The sequence below is a fragment of the Hylobates moloch genome, unplaced genomic scaffold (assembly GCF_009828535.3).
Source record: "Hylobates moloch isolate HMO894 unplaced genomic scaffold, HMol_V3 SCAFFOLD_2, whole genome shotgun sequence".
NCBI classification, from domain to species: Eukaryota; Metazoa; Chordata; class Mammalia; order Primates; family Hylobatidae; genus Hylobates; species Hylobates moloch.
In genome coordinates this window covers 40,239,255-40,254,781 of record NW_026652277.1, presented here as the reverse complement: position 1 = coordinate 40,254,781, position 15,527 = coordinate 40,239,255, and the positions used below count along the sequence as shown (strand labels likewise).

At 33.3% G+C, this 15,527-nt stretch overlaps 1 protein-coding gene across 1 annotated transcript in view; it reads left to right on the top strand.

Annotated features, from left to right (window-relative positions):
• GRID2 (glutamate ionotropic receptor delta type subunit 2) overlaps positions 1–15,527 on the top strand; it is a 1,490,978-nt gene that overhangs the window by 159,893 nt on the left and 1,315,558 nt on the right. The gene's annotated exons all lie outside the window — the stretch shown is intronic.

Below are 15,527 nucleotides of genomic sequence, written 5' to 3'. Positions count from 1 at the left end.
AGTGTCAAGTGCTTTTGTATTCTGTTGAAGATTTGTTTTTCGTTAAAAGATAACTTCCACTTCCTGTATTGGAACAATCCAATGAGAATGAAGAAGGTTAGAATATAGTTGTCCCTCGGTATCAGCAGGAAGAATTGGTTCTAGGAACCAGGTGGATATCAAAATCTGCAAATGCTCAAGCTCCTTATGTAGAATGGTATCATTGTATTTGCATATAACCTATACACATCCTCCATTTAGATAATCTCTAGATTACTTATAATACCTAAATCAATGTAAATGCTATGTGAATAGTTGTCATACCATGTTTTCTATTTGCATATTTTTATTGTTGTATTGTTATTTTTATTATTTCTTAAAAATATTTTCAACCTGAGGTTGGTTGAATCCATGGATGTGGAATCCAAGAATACAGAAGGCCGACTGTAACTGATATCAGATAAAAAAGAGAGTAATAGAAAGAAAGGCATAAAAATAAGAAAAGACAAATGAAACAAACAAAAAGGCCACAACAAAAATAACCCAACTTAGTTAGATTCAAGTTTCATAATGTTTTTCTTTTTTTGTTGTTTCTTAAAGGTATGATTAAGAGTTGATGAGAGATACTTGGAAGAAAAAACAAAAAATAAAATAAAACAAAAAAACCTGAGGAAGTTTAGTAACAGAGAAGAGTTAATTGCTTTTAGAATATTTTCACAATGGTAAAGCTGCAAATTAGTTTAATAGGACACAAATTTTTAAATGTAATTATATTAATAAATTAAGGAAGCAATGATTTCTTATAGTCTACAAGTTGTCACTATACAGACATAAAATATTTTTTGTATTATATAACAAACTTTACTGAAAGGATAGATGTCTCATAAGTATATTAAAATTTTTCTAAAAGGCATTTATAAGAACAGGTGTGAAAATTTTTAACACAGATAGGATGGACTAGAAGAAGATAAATAGGAGACTAGAAGAAGATACATTCTCATTGGAATTTCTACAGCTCTGTACTTGGGATCCTAAGCTATAATTGGATGTGGAACACTCAATTCGAGAAAATTTTCACAGAATACTAAAGTTCTCTCTTTTTTATCATCCAAAAAAAAATCCTCATTAAAAACTTCCAAAGGGTGTAAAACATATATTGGCAGAGAGACACAAACATGTTTTTTTAATTTAATTTTAACCCCCTGTGAAAAAAGAATTCCTTGAGTTTGGCCCAAAATTCAAAATTTTGACTTAGAAAATAATACCAGTCTCTATTCACTAAAAATATGCAATCTTTCATTTATTTCTGAAAAAAAGAGGTAGAATTTTATTTCCATAATGTCAAAGCAAATCCTCATCCTTCTTTAATAGACACTATATTTATCAAAATTTTTGTAAGTATAAAAATATGGCTGGAGTTCTTATAAATGTTTGCCATAACTTAACCAAGAAATAAACTATTCCCTCAAACTAAATTGCATTAGAAACAGGAAAAGGAGCTCTAAGCAAGAACTGACTGAAATCTTTCAGAATTGTATTTGTATTTTCAATAATGGCCAAAGACATAAAGCTACGAGTGCCCAACTAGGTGAACATAATTTATATTTATTGTGTGTCAGTTTTGACTCATAATATATAGTCGTTATCTCTTTAACACAGTAAGCCAGAATAATATATATGATTTTTCCCATTTTACAGATTTTAAAATGATGCTTTCAAAGTAGCCTTAACTGCTTCACAGGAATGTTGTCTAATTTTGAGCAATGTACATTGTAATTCTCCTAACACTGTCTACAGACAGTATTATTGGAACAACTTTAAGTGGGTTGTGTAGTATATTGTAACACTGGGTATAAATCCTGACAGCAAGTGGTAAATATAATGGTGAGGTCAAGCCAATTCTAAGGAAAGATCTCATATTTTCTGGGACATATGAGAACTTCACCTTTTGTATATATGAGCACCATGTAAGAGCAAATGGTATAGTAAAAACCCCAAGGCAATGGCAACTTAAATGTGAGTCATTTAAACGACATTCTGAGGTATTGGTATAAGGTTAGGATCATGTTGTAATTATTGTTGATCTGCAAAACATTCTATTGAGCATCCTTCAATCCTTTCAAGCACCCAGCCTAAAATACTAATACTATATAATGTTACATGACTCCAAACAAAATTGAGGACCAGTGACCTTGTACAACCCTTTTACTTTATAATTGAGTAAGTTAAAGGCTTAAGTGGTTAGACTGTTGGTAAGTCAGTCATTACAATAGCAAAACTAGAACCCAAATCTCCAAACACTTTTTTCCCATTATGTTTTCTCCCATACCATACTGCTTGGCATAAAGATAATGGTAAAGTTCTTGTTTTTTTAACTCTATCTAACTGTTAACATTTTTATAATAAACATAAATGACCAACTGAGATAAGAAAAATAATTTACACATGCATTTTAAAATATTTATTGTATGACCAGCATACACTAACTCACACAAATTAAATTGTACATTTTGATAAATACTGACATATATAAAAATTATAAACACAAAGTAGTCATCATTCCCCCTGAACTCCCTTGTTTCTCTGTAATTCTTCTCACCCACACTTCCTGACTGCAACTCCATCCCCAGGAAAACGTTGTTTTTTTCTGGTCACTGTATTAGTTTGCGTTTTATACAGGCTTATATAAACAGAATCACACAATCTACATTGCATTTCTGGCCTTGTTTCTTTAACTGAGCATACTTATTTGGGGATTTATCCATATTTCTATGAATATTTATAGTTCATTGCTTGTTATAAATTTATACTATTTCATTGGATGGCTATACTATTATTTGTTTATCCACTCACACGTTGATGGACTGTTGTGTTGTTTTCAGCTTTGGCGGTTACAAATAGAGCTACTATGAACATTTGCACTTAAGTCTGCATAGGAACATATGTTTTGAAATTTTGGGTAAATACCTAGGAATGGAATGATGAGTTCATTTGGTTGGTATATGTTTAACTTTTAAAGAAAGTTTCAAATTGTCTCGAGTTGTAACATTTTACTTTCCCACTGGTAATGTATAAGAGTTCCAGTTGCTCCATATCTTCATCAATACTGGTGTGGTTACACATTTTAATTTTAGACATTATAGTAGGTGCATAGGGATGTCTCATTGTGGTTTCAATTTGCATCTCCCTAATGACAGAGTGTTAAGCATCTTCTCATGTGTTTGTCATGCATATTCCTTCATTGTTTCAATGTCTCTTCAAAGTTTTGCCTGTCTTAAAATTGGGTTGTTTCTATTCTTATTATCAAGCTTTGAACATTATTTTTCTGCTCTGGAAACAATCCTGTTGTCAACCATGTGATCTGCATGTATTTTCTCCCCCATTTGTGGCTGACCTTAACAGTGTTTTTCAAAGTAGAAATTCCTAATTTTGATGAAGTCCATTTCATTTTTTATGGGTTTTTATTTTAGTGTTGTGTCTATAAAATTTTTACCTATCCTAAATTTACAAAGATTTTTTTCTATGCTTATTTCTAGACATTTCATAGTTTTAAGTTTCATTTCATAGTTTTAGCTCTGTGAATGATTTTGGGTTATTTTTGCATATCTTGTGAGTTATAGATCAAAATTCATTTTTTTGCATACGTATACTCAGTGCCATTTGTTGAAAAGACTGTATGCTTTCTTCACTGAATCCCCTTAACACCTTTATAAAAAATCAATTGACCATGTAATTTTGTGTTTCATTTTTAGATTCTCCCTTCTACTTTATTGTGTTATTTGACTGTTTTGATGTATTTGATCTTTTATCCTGAAAACTTGCAAAACACTTTTTAGTTCCAGTGGCTTTTTGTAGCTTCTGTTGGATTTTCTTCTTACACATCGGTCGTCTTATAATAAGGAAAGTTTTATTTTTTCACTTTTTAATGGCTTACATTTATGTTTTCTGATTTAGTGCAATAGGCAATACATCCAGGACAATGATAATAGAAGTGGGAATAGTGGAAATTCTTGACTTTTTCCTGATCTTAACAGGAAAGTATTCAATCATCACCATTAAGTGTAAAGCTAGATGTAGGTCTTTCATAGATTCCCTTTTCAGGTTAAGTAATTTTTCTACTGTTTCTAGGATCCTCAGAATTTTATCACTCAGAGTATGATCTATTTTGATAAATATTCTTTATGAATTTGAAAAGAAATATGTGTTCAGCTGTTGTTAGCTATCGCATTCTAAAACCATCAATAGTGTCAAGTTGGATGATAGTGTTGTTCAAGTCTTACTGCGAGAGAGTTGAAATATCCTTCTATAATTTGTTTCTTTTTCTGATGATGAAATTGTGTTTAATTTTTTCAGCTTTATTAATGTATGATTGAACATAAAAACTGGTATATTTAAGGTCTACAGTGTGATTTTATATATTTATATATTGTGAAATGATTACCACAATCGAGCTAAAAAACATACCCATCACCTCAAATCGTTATCTTGGTTGTGTGTGTGTGTGTGTGTGTGATGACAACAATTGAGGATTCAAGGTCCATTCTCTTACCGCAGCCTCCAAGTAGCTGAGACTACAGGCGCCCATCACTACGCCCGGCTATTATTTTTTTTTTTTTGAGACGGAGTTTTAGTAGCTCGATCTCCTGACCTCGTGATCCGCCCGCCTCGGCCTCCCAAAGTGCTGGGATTACAAGCGTGAGCCACCGCGCCCGGCCGGGATACATTATTATTAACTGTAGTCAACATGTTAAATATTATATCTCCAGGACTTATTCATCTTATGAATGAAAGTTTATACCACTTGACCTCAACATCTCTCCCATTTCCTACTCTCCTGTCTCCTGGTACCATCATTCTGCTCTCTGTTTATATGAATTTGAATTTTTTAGATTGCACATATAAGTGATGTCATGCAATATTTTTATATTTCTATGTCTGGCTTATTTCTCTTAGCATAGTGGCCTCCAGTTTCATCCATATTGTCACAAATGGCAAGATTTACTTATTTTTAATGCTGAATAACACCTAATTGTATATATATGACACATTTTCATTATGCATTTACCCACTGATGAACACATAGGTCGATTCCACATCTTAGGTATTGTGAATAAAGCTGCAGTGGACATGGGGGTACAAATATCTCTTTGAAATAATGGTTTCATTTCCTTTGTATTTGTACACAGAAGTGAGAATGCTGGATCATAAGGTACTTCTATTTTTAACTTTTGGAGGAAGCTCCATCCTGTTTTTCTTAATGATGGTATCAATTACATTCTCACCAATACTGTACAATGGTTCCCTTTTCTCCACATCCTCACCAACACTTATCTTTTTTCCTTATTTATAATAGTGTGAAGTGATATCTCATTGTAGTTTTGGATTGCCTTTCTGTGAGGATTAGTGATGTTGAGCATTTTGTCATATAATTGTTGGCCGTTTGTATGTCTTCTTTGGAGAAATATCAATTTAGGTTTTTTCTTTATTTTTTCCTGAGTTGTTTGACTTCCTAATTTATTTTGGATATTAACCTCTTATCAAGTACATAATTTGCAATTTTTTTTATTTTACCTTTCATAGTTTGTCTCTTCATTCTGTTGATTGTTTTAATTTTTTTTTTTTTTTTGCGCTTAAAATCTTTTTATTTTGACTTAATCCCATTTGCCTTTTTTAAAAAAAATTGTTGCCTGTGTTTTTGGGGTCATATCCAAAGTATCATTGCCAAGATCAATGTCATGGAGCTTTTCTCCTGTGTTTTCTTGTAGATGTTTTATGGTTTCAGGACTTACATTTAATCTTTAATCCATGTTGAATTGATTTCTGTATATGATGTGAAATAAGGATATAATTTCAGTCTTCTGCTTGTGGGTTTCCAGCTTTCCTAGAATCATTTATTGAATAAATCATGATATTGAATAAATCATGAATAAGAACACACATGATTTCCCCATTGTGTGTTCTTGCCATCTTGGTCAAAAATCAATTGGCAGTACATGTGTGGATTTTGTTTCTAGTCTGTCTGAATTGTTCCGTTAGCACATGTATCTGATTTTAAGTCAATACCATGTTGCTTTGGTTACTATAGCTTTGTAGTATTTTTTGAAATCCAGGTAAAGTGATGCCTCCAAATTTGTTATTTTGTCTAAGATTGCTTTGGCTACTTGGGGTCTTTTATGGTTCTGTAGTGAATTTTAGGATTGTTTTTCAAGTTTGTGTAAAACATCATGTGGGCGTTCATAGGCATTGCATTGAATCTTTAGATCAGTTTGGGTATTATGAATATTTTAATAATATTATTTCAAACCAGGAATATGTGATATCCTTTCATTTATTTGTGGCTTCAACTTCTTTTGTCAATATTATATAGTTTTCGGTTTACAGATCTTTTACCTCCTTAGTTAAACGTATTCCTAAATATAATCTTTTACTTTATTTTATTGTAGATATTGCAAATGGAAATGTTTTCTTAATCTTCTTTGGATAGTTTGTTGTTAGTGTATAGAAATGCTACTGATTTAAGAGATTCAGTGCTTCTTGTTTTTTTTTTCTTGAGACCGAGTCTCTAGCTCTGTCCCCCAGGCTGGATTGCAGTGGTGCAATCTAGGCTCGCTGCAAGCTCCACCTCCCGGGTTCACACCATTCTCCTGCCTCAGCCTCCTGAGTAGCTGGGACTACAGGCACCCGCCACCATGCCCGGCTAATTTTTTGTATTTTTAGTAGAGACCGGGTTTCACCGTGTTAGCCAGGATGGTCTCGGTCTCCTGACTTCGTGATCCACCCGCCTCGGCTTCCCAAAGTGCTGGGATTACAGGCGTGAGCAACTGCGCCCAGCTGAAATTCAGTGCTTCTTTACATTAAACATAAGATAATTTTCTAAAAGTTTGAAAAATATTGTCTTATTTAATCATGACAACAATCTAATGTAGTAGATTCTTACACTATCTGTAGAGGATGAAACTGTGGCACACAGGGTGAGGTTTATATAACTTTTGTAAGCCCATACAGATATTAAAATTGAATGATGGCATTTTGAGTAAAGATGTTATATGATTAGATATCCTTCACTCTGTGTTGCTTTACTTATCCAATCATTTTACCTAGTTAAAATCATTAAAATAATAAAATATTTTACCAGTAGCAAATGAAAACTTATATATATCTGAGAATCTACTTATAACCACTAACTAAAGGAAAAAATTTCGTACATTTTTCTAAATAACATAGCACTTAAAGCTGTATTCTAAAAAAGATTACATATATTGCATAACGATTTTACTTAATTACTATCACAACATGTAGTCAAATATGGATGCTTAAAATGTGGTGTTGCATAATGATGGAATTTTAAACATATGTCAGTGAAATTCATTTAGGAATGAAAATGTGACTTTTCTATCTTTAATTTATAAGGCTAATAAAATTGAAATAATATATACTTTACTGAGTGGTAGAGTGGTCCAAAGAACAATAGAATGAAAAGTTATTTAAAACACTCTCATTCTTAGGATAAAAATCCTTTGCAAAAACAGATGACTACACTATTTGATTTAACTTCGTGTGTGTGTGTGTGTGTTTGCTTAGTATTGTTAGACGTATGAAGATGTACTTAAATCTTTTAAGCATGGAAGAATATTTTTGTCATAATCAGCAGTGCAGGCACTTGGAAACTCTAGCACAGTATTTTTTTTAACTGTAACTTTTCTGGTTTGCTAATGCAGCACTTACTTTTCCATATGCAAAGATATTTAAGGTCTCAATGGTTAACCTTATTTTGGTATTACTGTGGAGAGAGTTGCAATCTGAATCTAAAATAAGTAATTTAGTTTAGACTAAATGGACAGACACATCTTTGAAATTTATAGATACAGTTTCCAGTGACCCAGTTTTTGACATATTACTGTCATGGTTCACTCTAGGTTTCCCAAACACTGTTTCAGTGATTACTGAGCCAGAGACAGTATGCTTGATTGTGCCAGTTTATACTTGAATACCTTTAATATGTGAATCCGTGCATCATACTCACCATTTATCACTCTAACCCTCTAGGTCATGTGAGCACAACACGCAAATCTATTTTGGCTGTTCCTTAAATGTCATAAATACCCTGGCTATATTTGGTTTTAATATATATGTATTTTATTATTATTATACTTTAAGTTTTAGGGTACATGTGCACAATGTGCAGGTTTGTTACATATGTATCCATGTGCCATGATGGTGTGCTGCACCCATTAACTCGTCATTTAGCGTTAGGTATATCTCCTAATGCTGTCCCTCCCTGCTCCCCCGACCCCACAACAGTCCCCAGAGTATGATGTTCCCCTTCCTGTGTCCATGTGTTCTTATTTTTCAGTTCCCACCTATGACTGAGAACATGCGGTGTTTGGTTTTTTGTCCTTGCGATAGTTTACTGAGAATTATGGTTTCCAGTTTCATCCATGTCCCTTCAAAGGACAAGAACTCATCATTTTTTATGGCTGCATAGTATTCCGTGGTGTATGTGTGCCACATTTTCTTAATCCAGTCTGTCATTGTTGGACATTTGGCTTGGTTCCAAGTCTTTGCTATTGTGAATAGTGCTGCAATAAACATACGTGTGCATGTGTCTTTATAGCAGCATCATTTATATTCCTTTGGGTATATACCCAGTAATGGGATGGCTGGGTCAAATGGTATTTCTAGTTCTAGATCCCTGAGGAATCGCCACACTGACTTCCACAATGGTTGAACTAGTTTACAGTCCCACCAACAGTGTAAAAGTGTTCCTAGTTCTCCACATCCTCTCCAGCACCTGTTGTTTCCTGACTTTTTAATGATGGCCATTCTAACTGGTGTGAGATGGTATCTCATTGTGGTTTTGATTTGCATTTCTCTGATGGCCAGTGATGATGAGCATTTTTTCATGTGTTTTTTGGCTGCATAAATGTCTTCTTTTGAGAAGTGTCTGTTCATGTCCTTCGCGCACTTTTGAATGGGGTTGTTTGTTTTTTTCTTGTAAATTTGTTTGAGTTCATTGTAGATTCTGGATATTAGCCCTTTGTCAGATGAGTAGGTTGCAAAAATTTTCTCCCATTTTGTAGGTTGCCTGTTCACTCTGATGGTAGTTTCTTTTGCTGTGCAGAAGCTCTTTAGTTTAATTAGATCCCATTTGTCAATTTTGGCTTTTGTTGCCTTTGCTTTTGGTGTTTTAGTCATGAAGTTCTTGCCCATGCCTATGTCCTGAATGGTAATGCCTAGGTTTTCTTCTAGGATTTTTATGGTTTTAGGTCTAACATGTAAGTCTTTAATCCATCTTGAATTAATTATTGTATAAAGTGTAAGGAAGTGATCCAGTTTCAGCTTTCTACATATGGCTAGCCAGTTTTCCCAGCACCATTTATTAAATAGGGAATCCTTTTCCCATTGCTTGTTTTTGTTAGGTTTGTCGAAGATCAGATAGTTGTAGATATGCGACATTATTTCTGAGGGCTCTGTTCTGTTCCGTTGATCTGTGTCTCTGTTGTGGTACCAGTACCATGCTGTTTTGGTTACTGTAGCCTTGTAGTATAGTTTGAAGTCAGGTAGCGTGATGTCTCCAGCTTGGTTCTTTTGGCTTAGGATTGACTTGGCTATGCGGGCTCTTTTTTTGTTCCATATGAACTTTAAAATATATACGTATTTTTAAAGAGAGAAATACTGTAAATCATATTTCTGAAGGAAACATTATTTTGACAAAATGTCCATCATTTAAACAGGGTATATATGTTTATATATTTTTATATATATCCTCTTATATATATTATATTAATTATATTAATATACATATAATACATTAATATAATTAATATAATATATATTTTATTATATATAAAGATATGTATTCACACATAATCACACACACATAGAGATACACAAATTGACAAACATACACATATCATAAAGTGTGTTCTTGGTACTATATAAGAGTTACATCTTTTAAAGAACAACATATGCCCTAGAAATAGTATAAACTCAAGAAATATTTGTTGACTAAATGACTGCATAAGCAAATGAAGAAACTGCCTATGAAATTGATCTAAATAACATTAAAAAATTGATTGTATCGCATCCAATATCATAGAATAATATTTTCTATATTACTGCAATTACCATATCTTTGATTTTCTTTACCACCAACGTCTTATTTGTGCAGTTATCTTTTTCCTCTAGTGCTGTCCCTCTTTGTCTCTCCTGCCTAAGCTAAACATAACTAAAATAAAAAACATAAGTTACTTTAAAGTATAGCACCATGAAATCTTCTTAGTCTGATTGTTTGGAAGTAGTCAGTGGCTTTACCCCTTCAACTTAAATTTTGTATTTTAAACTTAGTCCTGAAAGGCATTGTTTGCTTCATCTCCATAAAATTGCATTTTAGTAGCATGACTTGATGTGCTTAATAAATTAGTATGCATCTTAATGATACGAGATAGCTTAACCTGTCTTTAAAACATCATCATAAAGCTGGTCATGCATTTTTCTTTAGTGTCTTCCCTAGCACTGTGAAGCTGTATGCTCATATTTACATCAAAACTCTTTCAGATGATTAGATTTTGCACATTGTTTTATGGCCATTGAAAACAGGTTCTTTAGGACTTAATTGCCAAAGCAAAAGTATGAAATAGTTTTGATCACCATGCTGTGATCATACTTCTATGACATTCTTAAGTAAATGGCTTACCTTGGACACACTTTTAAATACAACTCACTTCGTTTTTTCCCTTTATAGTTTTCCATCTTGTCTCTGCAGACATTCTCTTCCCTCTCTATGCCTCTCCCAATATAGAATTTCAAATTTGTAATCAGTTTTCTGTCCACATCTCCCTATCTGAAATGATTGCTAATAAGGTAATTCTGGCTGGGATCACTCATAGCAATTCTTTGTGGTGGTAAAATGCTACTCTTCAAGGCCCAATGTGACATCTCCAATGACTTCTCAGGATTTATGAGTTTCCTTGGTTGAGCTGACTTGCTTTATGGTGTGGCTGCATTTCTGAGGATCATCACAGTGTCAAAATTCATTACAGTGAGAATGAGTACCTCATATGAGCCAGTTGAAAAGATAATGCAATTTAGGTATTTGTGGCTATTGATAAAGATTTATTTAACAATGTAGTGATTTCAGAAAAAAATAATAATGGTGGGAAATATTGCACCTCGTGTATAATTATGATACATTAGTGGACTTATTTCAAGTTCAGTTTGTGCAAGCTATGGAAATAATTACATGGTTTTTTAAAAGTTGTTAAGATACATAGTCCTCCTTAGTCTTTGCTCTGCTAAAGTGGATTTAGTGTATACAAATGGTAAACTGTTAGAATGGTCCAAGTCTAATTCATAATAAAATTTTACCTATTACAAACTGTGGTTATATAGATTAAAAAACAAGCCTTAATATTCCAGAAGTTTTACAAAATGTGTTTATTTGGATTTTTTAACCATATTAATCAACAAATATGTAGCATTTTACAATACCTCTGTATTGTTCTATTTAAATGAACACTTACATATTATTAGATTTGATGATGTTCTTTATTTTACATATGGGAAAACTGAGGCACACATACATTCATTAACTTAAGTTCACATCGAAAAGCAGAACCAGATTTTGAAAATGAAAGATATAGCTTATAAAGTTGCTGCTTATTGAGGAGTATTCTTCAGACCTCTCAATTTTATTTGGTGAATCAGGAAATAGGTTAATTGATCAATAGGAACAAACTACATTAAATGATTAATGAGTAATATAAATTAATTCCAAAAGTGGAGACATCTCCGGGCTTCAGTTAGCTAAAAACATGTTATCGAGGAGACAGGCTTGATGTGGACTTTGGAGAAAACAGAGAGGCAACTGGGGAGACATAATGTTTGAGTGAGTACATAGAATATTCAAATAAATATCAAACGTTATTAAAGCATTTAACACATTAAGTTTTAGCAGTAATTGATAGAATGTGATTCTTTGAAACATTGTAATTACTAGCTTAAAATTGTTTATTACATATTGAGTATTATTATTATTATTTTGGAACATGTTTTCCCTTCTGATTAGTTTTCTTACAATTTTCCATGTAATAACTATTACAAATAATTTTTCTTGTCAAAAAATACACGTATCTTCTAAGTTCTACTAAAATGAATGTTTAACATGAATTTGTTAGAGTAAAAGCATAAGAAACCATCAGGATCTAGAAAGGAAAGAAATGGAATGAGAATTAAATAACTTACTTGAATTGTCTTGCTTTAAGTGAATGTCATTTCTTATGATAATCACAAATAATCATTAATCAAATTTTATTTTCATAAGTTTGCATGAGATTACTTAATAGTTTTCCTGAGTCAATATAGTGTTGAAGTTTAACAACATTTTTATATTTTTCTCCTTAGTAGGAAAGATAATCTGTAACTATGGATGAGCTTATCATCAAGAACTCCAGGAAAATTATGAAGTGATTTCGCTTGCCACAGTGCCTGTCCTAGTTTCCTGAGGCTATTGTACTAAATTACCACAAATTTGGTGGCTTCTAACAACAGAAATGTATTCTCTCACAGATCTCAAGGCTAGAAATCCAAAATTCCAACTTGGCAGGGCTGAGCTCCCTGTAGGGCTCTGGGGAGAATATGTTGTCTGTCTTTTCTGCCTTTCTTTGGCTACACTGGCTTTCCTTGACTTGTGGTCTCTCAAGGCTCTAACCTTAATTGCATCTGCAAGTACTCTTTTTCTAAGTAATGTAACATTCACAGGTTACAGAAATTAAGGTGTAGGCATATCTTTTGGGGGTGCCATCACTCAACCTACTTCAGTCCTCTTTTCCTTTGAGCTTTCTTCAGCATCCCTATTTCATCTGCTACCTGTGATTAGAGCTCCCTTGCTCACTATGCTCCCCTTCTACTTCATTGTAGCTCTTGGGAAGTTGTCAACTTTCTTGTTCAGCGTTTAAAACTACTCATTTGATTATTCTTGCTGGTATCTAGTTTCATGAGGTTTCTATGCTCTACATGCTGACAAGCATAGTAAGTATGATCTCAATACAGTGGAATCACCTCTCAATGAGTTAAATTTCTGAAGTCAGCAGGATAGGATGAATGTGTAAACAATGTAAACATGGTAAGCCAGAATTAATATAGCTGTACTGACAAGTACATAAAATTGGAAGTTTAATTTACTCAAAGGTCTTGAGAAAAGTGTTTATTATCTTTAATTTGATATACCTTTACAGTCTTCTAATTTTTTCTGTAATCTTATAGAGTACCCTTAAAGTTCCTGGAAGTAGAGAAGTATTACTCTTCTATTTTAAGCAATTATGGAAAGAAAAAGGTAGAGGTAATTACTCCAGGATAAGTGTTCACTTAATAGAATGGTAATAAGGAATTTACGTGAATCACAGACACTATTTAAATGATTCTCTAGTTTCATTCCACTGCATATGACTAGCCAATTATCTCAGCATCATTTATTGAATAAGGAGTCTTCCTCATTGCTTCTTTTTGTTGACCTTGTTGAAAATCAGATGGTTGAAAGTGTGAAGCCTTGTTTCTGAGTTTTTTATTCTGTTCCATTAGTCTATATGTATGTTTTTGTACTAGCATCTTACTGTTTTCATCAGTATAGCCTTGTAGAATAGATTAAAGTTAGGTAGTGTGTTGCCTCCAGCTTTGTTCTTTTTGCTTAGGATTGCTTTGGCTATTCAGGTTCTTTTTTGGTTCCAAATGAATTTTATAAGTTATTTTTCCAATTATTTAAAGAATGATGTTGGTAGTTCCCTAAGAATAGCATAGAATCTGTAAATTGCCTTGGGAAGTATGGCCATTTTAACAATATTGATTCTTTCAATCCATGAGCTTAGAACGTTTTTCAATTTATTTGTGTCAATCATTATGCTGAAAAGACACATGCATTAGTCTGTTCATTGCTGCACTATTCATTATAGCAAAGACGTGGAATCTATCCACATGCCCATCAGTGGTGGACTGGAGAAGAAAATGTGGTATATATATGCTATGGAATACTACACAGCCATAAAAAACAGTGAAATCATGTCCTTTGTAGCAACATGGATGGAGCTGAAGGCAATAATCCTAAGCAAATTAACACAGGAATAGAAAACTAAATATTGCATGTCCTCACTTATATGTGGGAGCTAAACTTTGAGAACACATGGATGTAAACTTGGGAACAATGGGAGCAATAGGTGCTGTGGACTACTTAGAGGGCAGAGGGAGGAAGGAGGACATGGGTTGAAAAACTACTTATTGGGTACTATGCTCACTACCTGGGTGCAATATACCCATGTAACAAACCTTCACCTGTACCCCTGCATCTAACATAAAAGTTAAATTAAAACAAATAAAATGAAATAAAAATAATTATTCTATTCTTTCACCTTCTCCTCCTGGTTGAATTGGTCAAAGGCAAATAAGAATATAATTTGACTCCATTTAGTTATGTTAACTGTTTTAGATAGTACAATAGTTTCCCACTTAAAATCTACTTTTTTAAGACAAGAGATTAATTTAAGTCAGAATATGAGCTTATTTGTTAATTTGGTCTTATCAAATCATACCACAGGGCAGATTGTTGCTCAATTCTGGCTTGTGATTGACTTGTCTCTGGCTGAAAGAATCTAGAGATGCATAACTTAAAAACTCTAATGGAAGAGAATGTTGCTAATTAATTAATTCTTCAAACTCAGTATACATCACTTAAACAATGTATTATTTTACAATATTAAATGCTTATTTTTATTATTAACATTATTCTCTAAATTCTATATCTATCATTGGTTTAGAAATTTATTTTTAATAGCAACATCTGTGAACTATAAATACTAATAATATGTTGCAACATAGGATTGTATCCATACGTGGAATATTTTGACAGAATACACTAGACACATCTAGACACACTTACTGTTCAACTGACATAGTTGGTCAAAAGTACAAGCTTGGCTGGGCGCAGTGGCTCATGCCTGTAATCCCAGCACTTCGGGAGGCTGAGGTGGGTGGATCACGAGGTCAGGAGTTAGAAACCAGCCTGGCCAATATGGTAAAACCCTGTCTCTAGTAGAAAATACAAAAATTAGCTGGCCGTGGTGCACGTGCCTGAAGTCCCAGCTACTCAGGAGGCTGAGGCAGCAGAATCACTTGAATCCGGGAGGCGGAGGTTGCAGCGAGCCAAGGTCGCGCCTCTGCACTCCAGCCTGGGCGACAGAGTGAGACTCTGTCCCAAAATAATAATAACAATAATAATAATAATAATAATAATAATAACAACAACAACAATAAAAAAATACAAGCTTATAACTGCTCAGAGAATTTTATTTATACAAGATACTCAACTGAATGTTGAGTCAGTTTTCCCCTTTTCAAGTGATGTCATGTTTTATCCATTTAATTTATCAAGACAGTCAATATGTATGTTGGGAAAAGCAATAAAGCTCTCATTACTGAATAAATATCACTGGGACGATCAAAGCTAGAGTAAAATCCTGGGTCAGGAACACCAACCACAGAATTCAGGGAGCAATCAGATT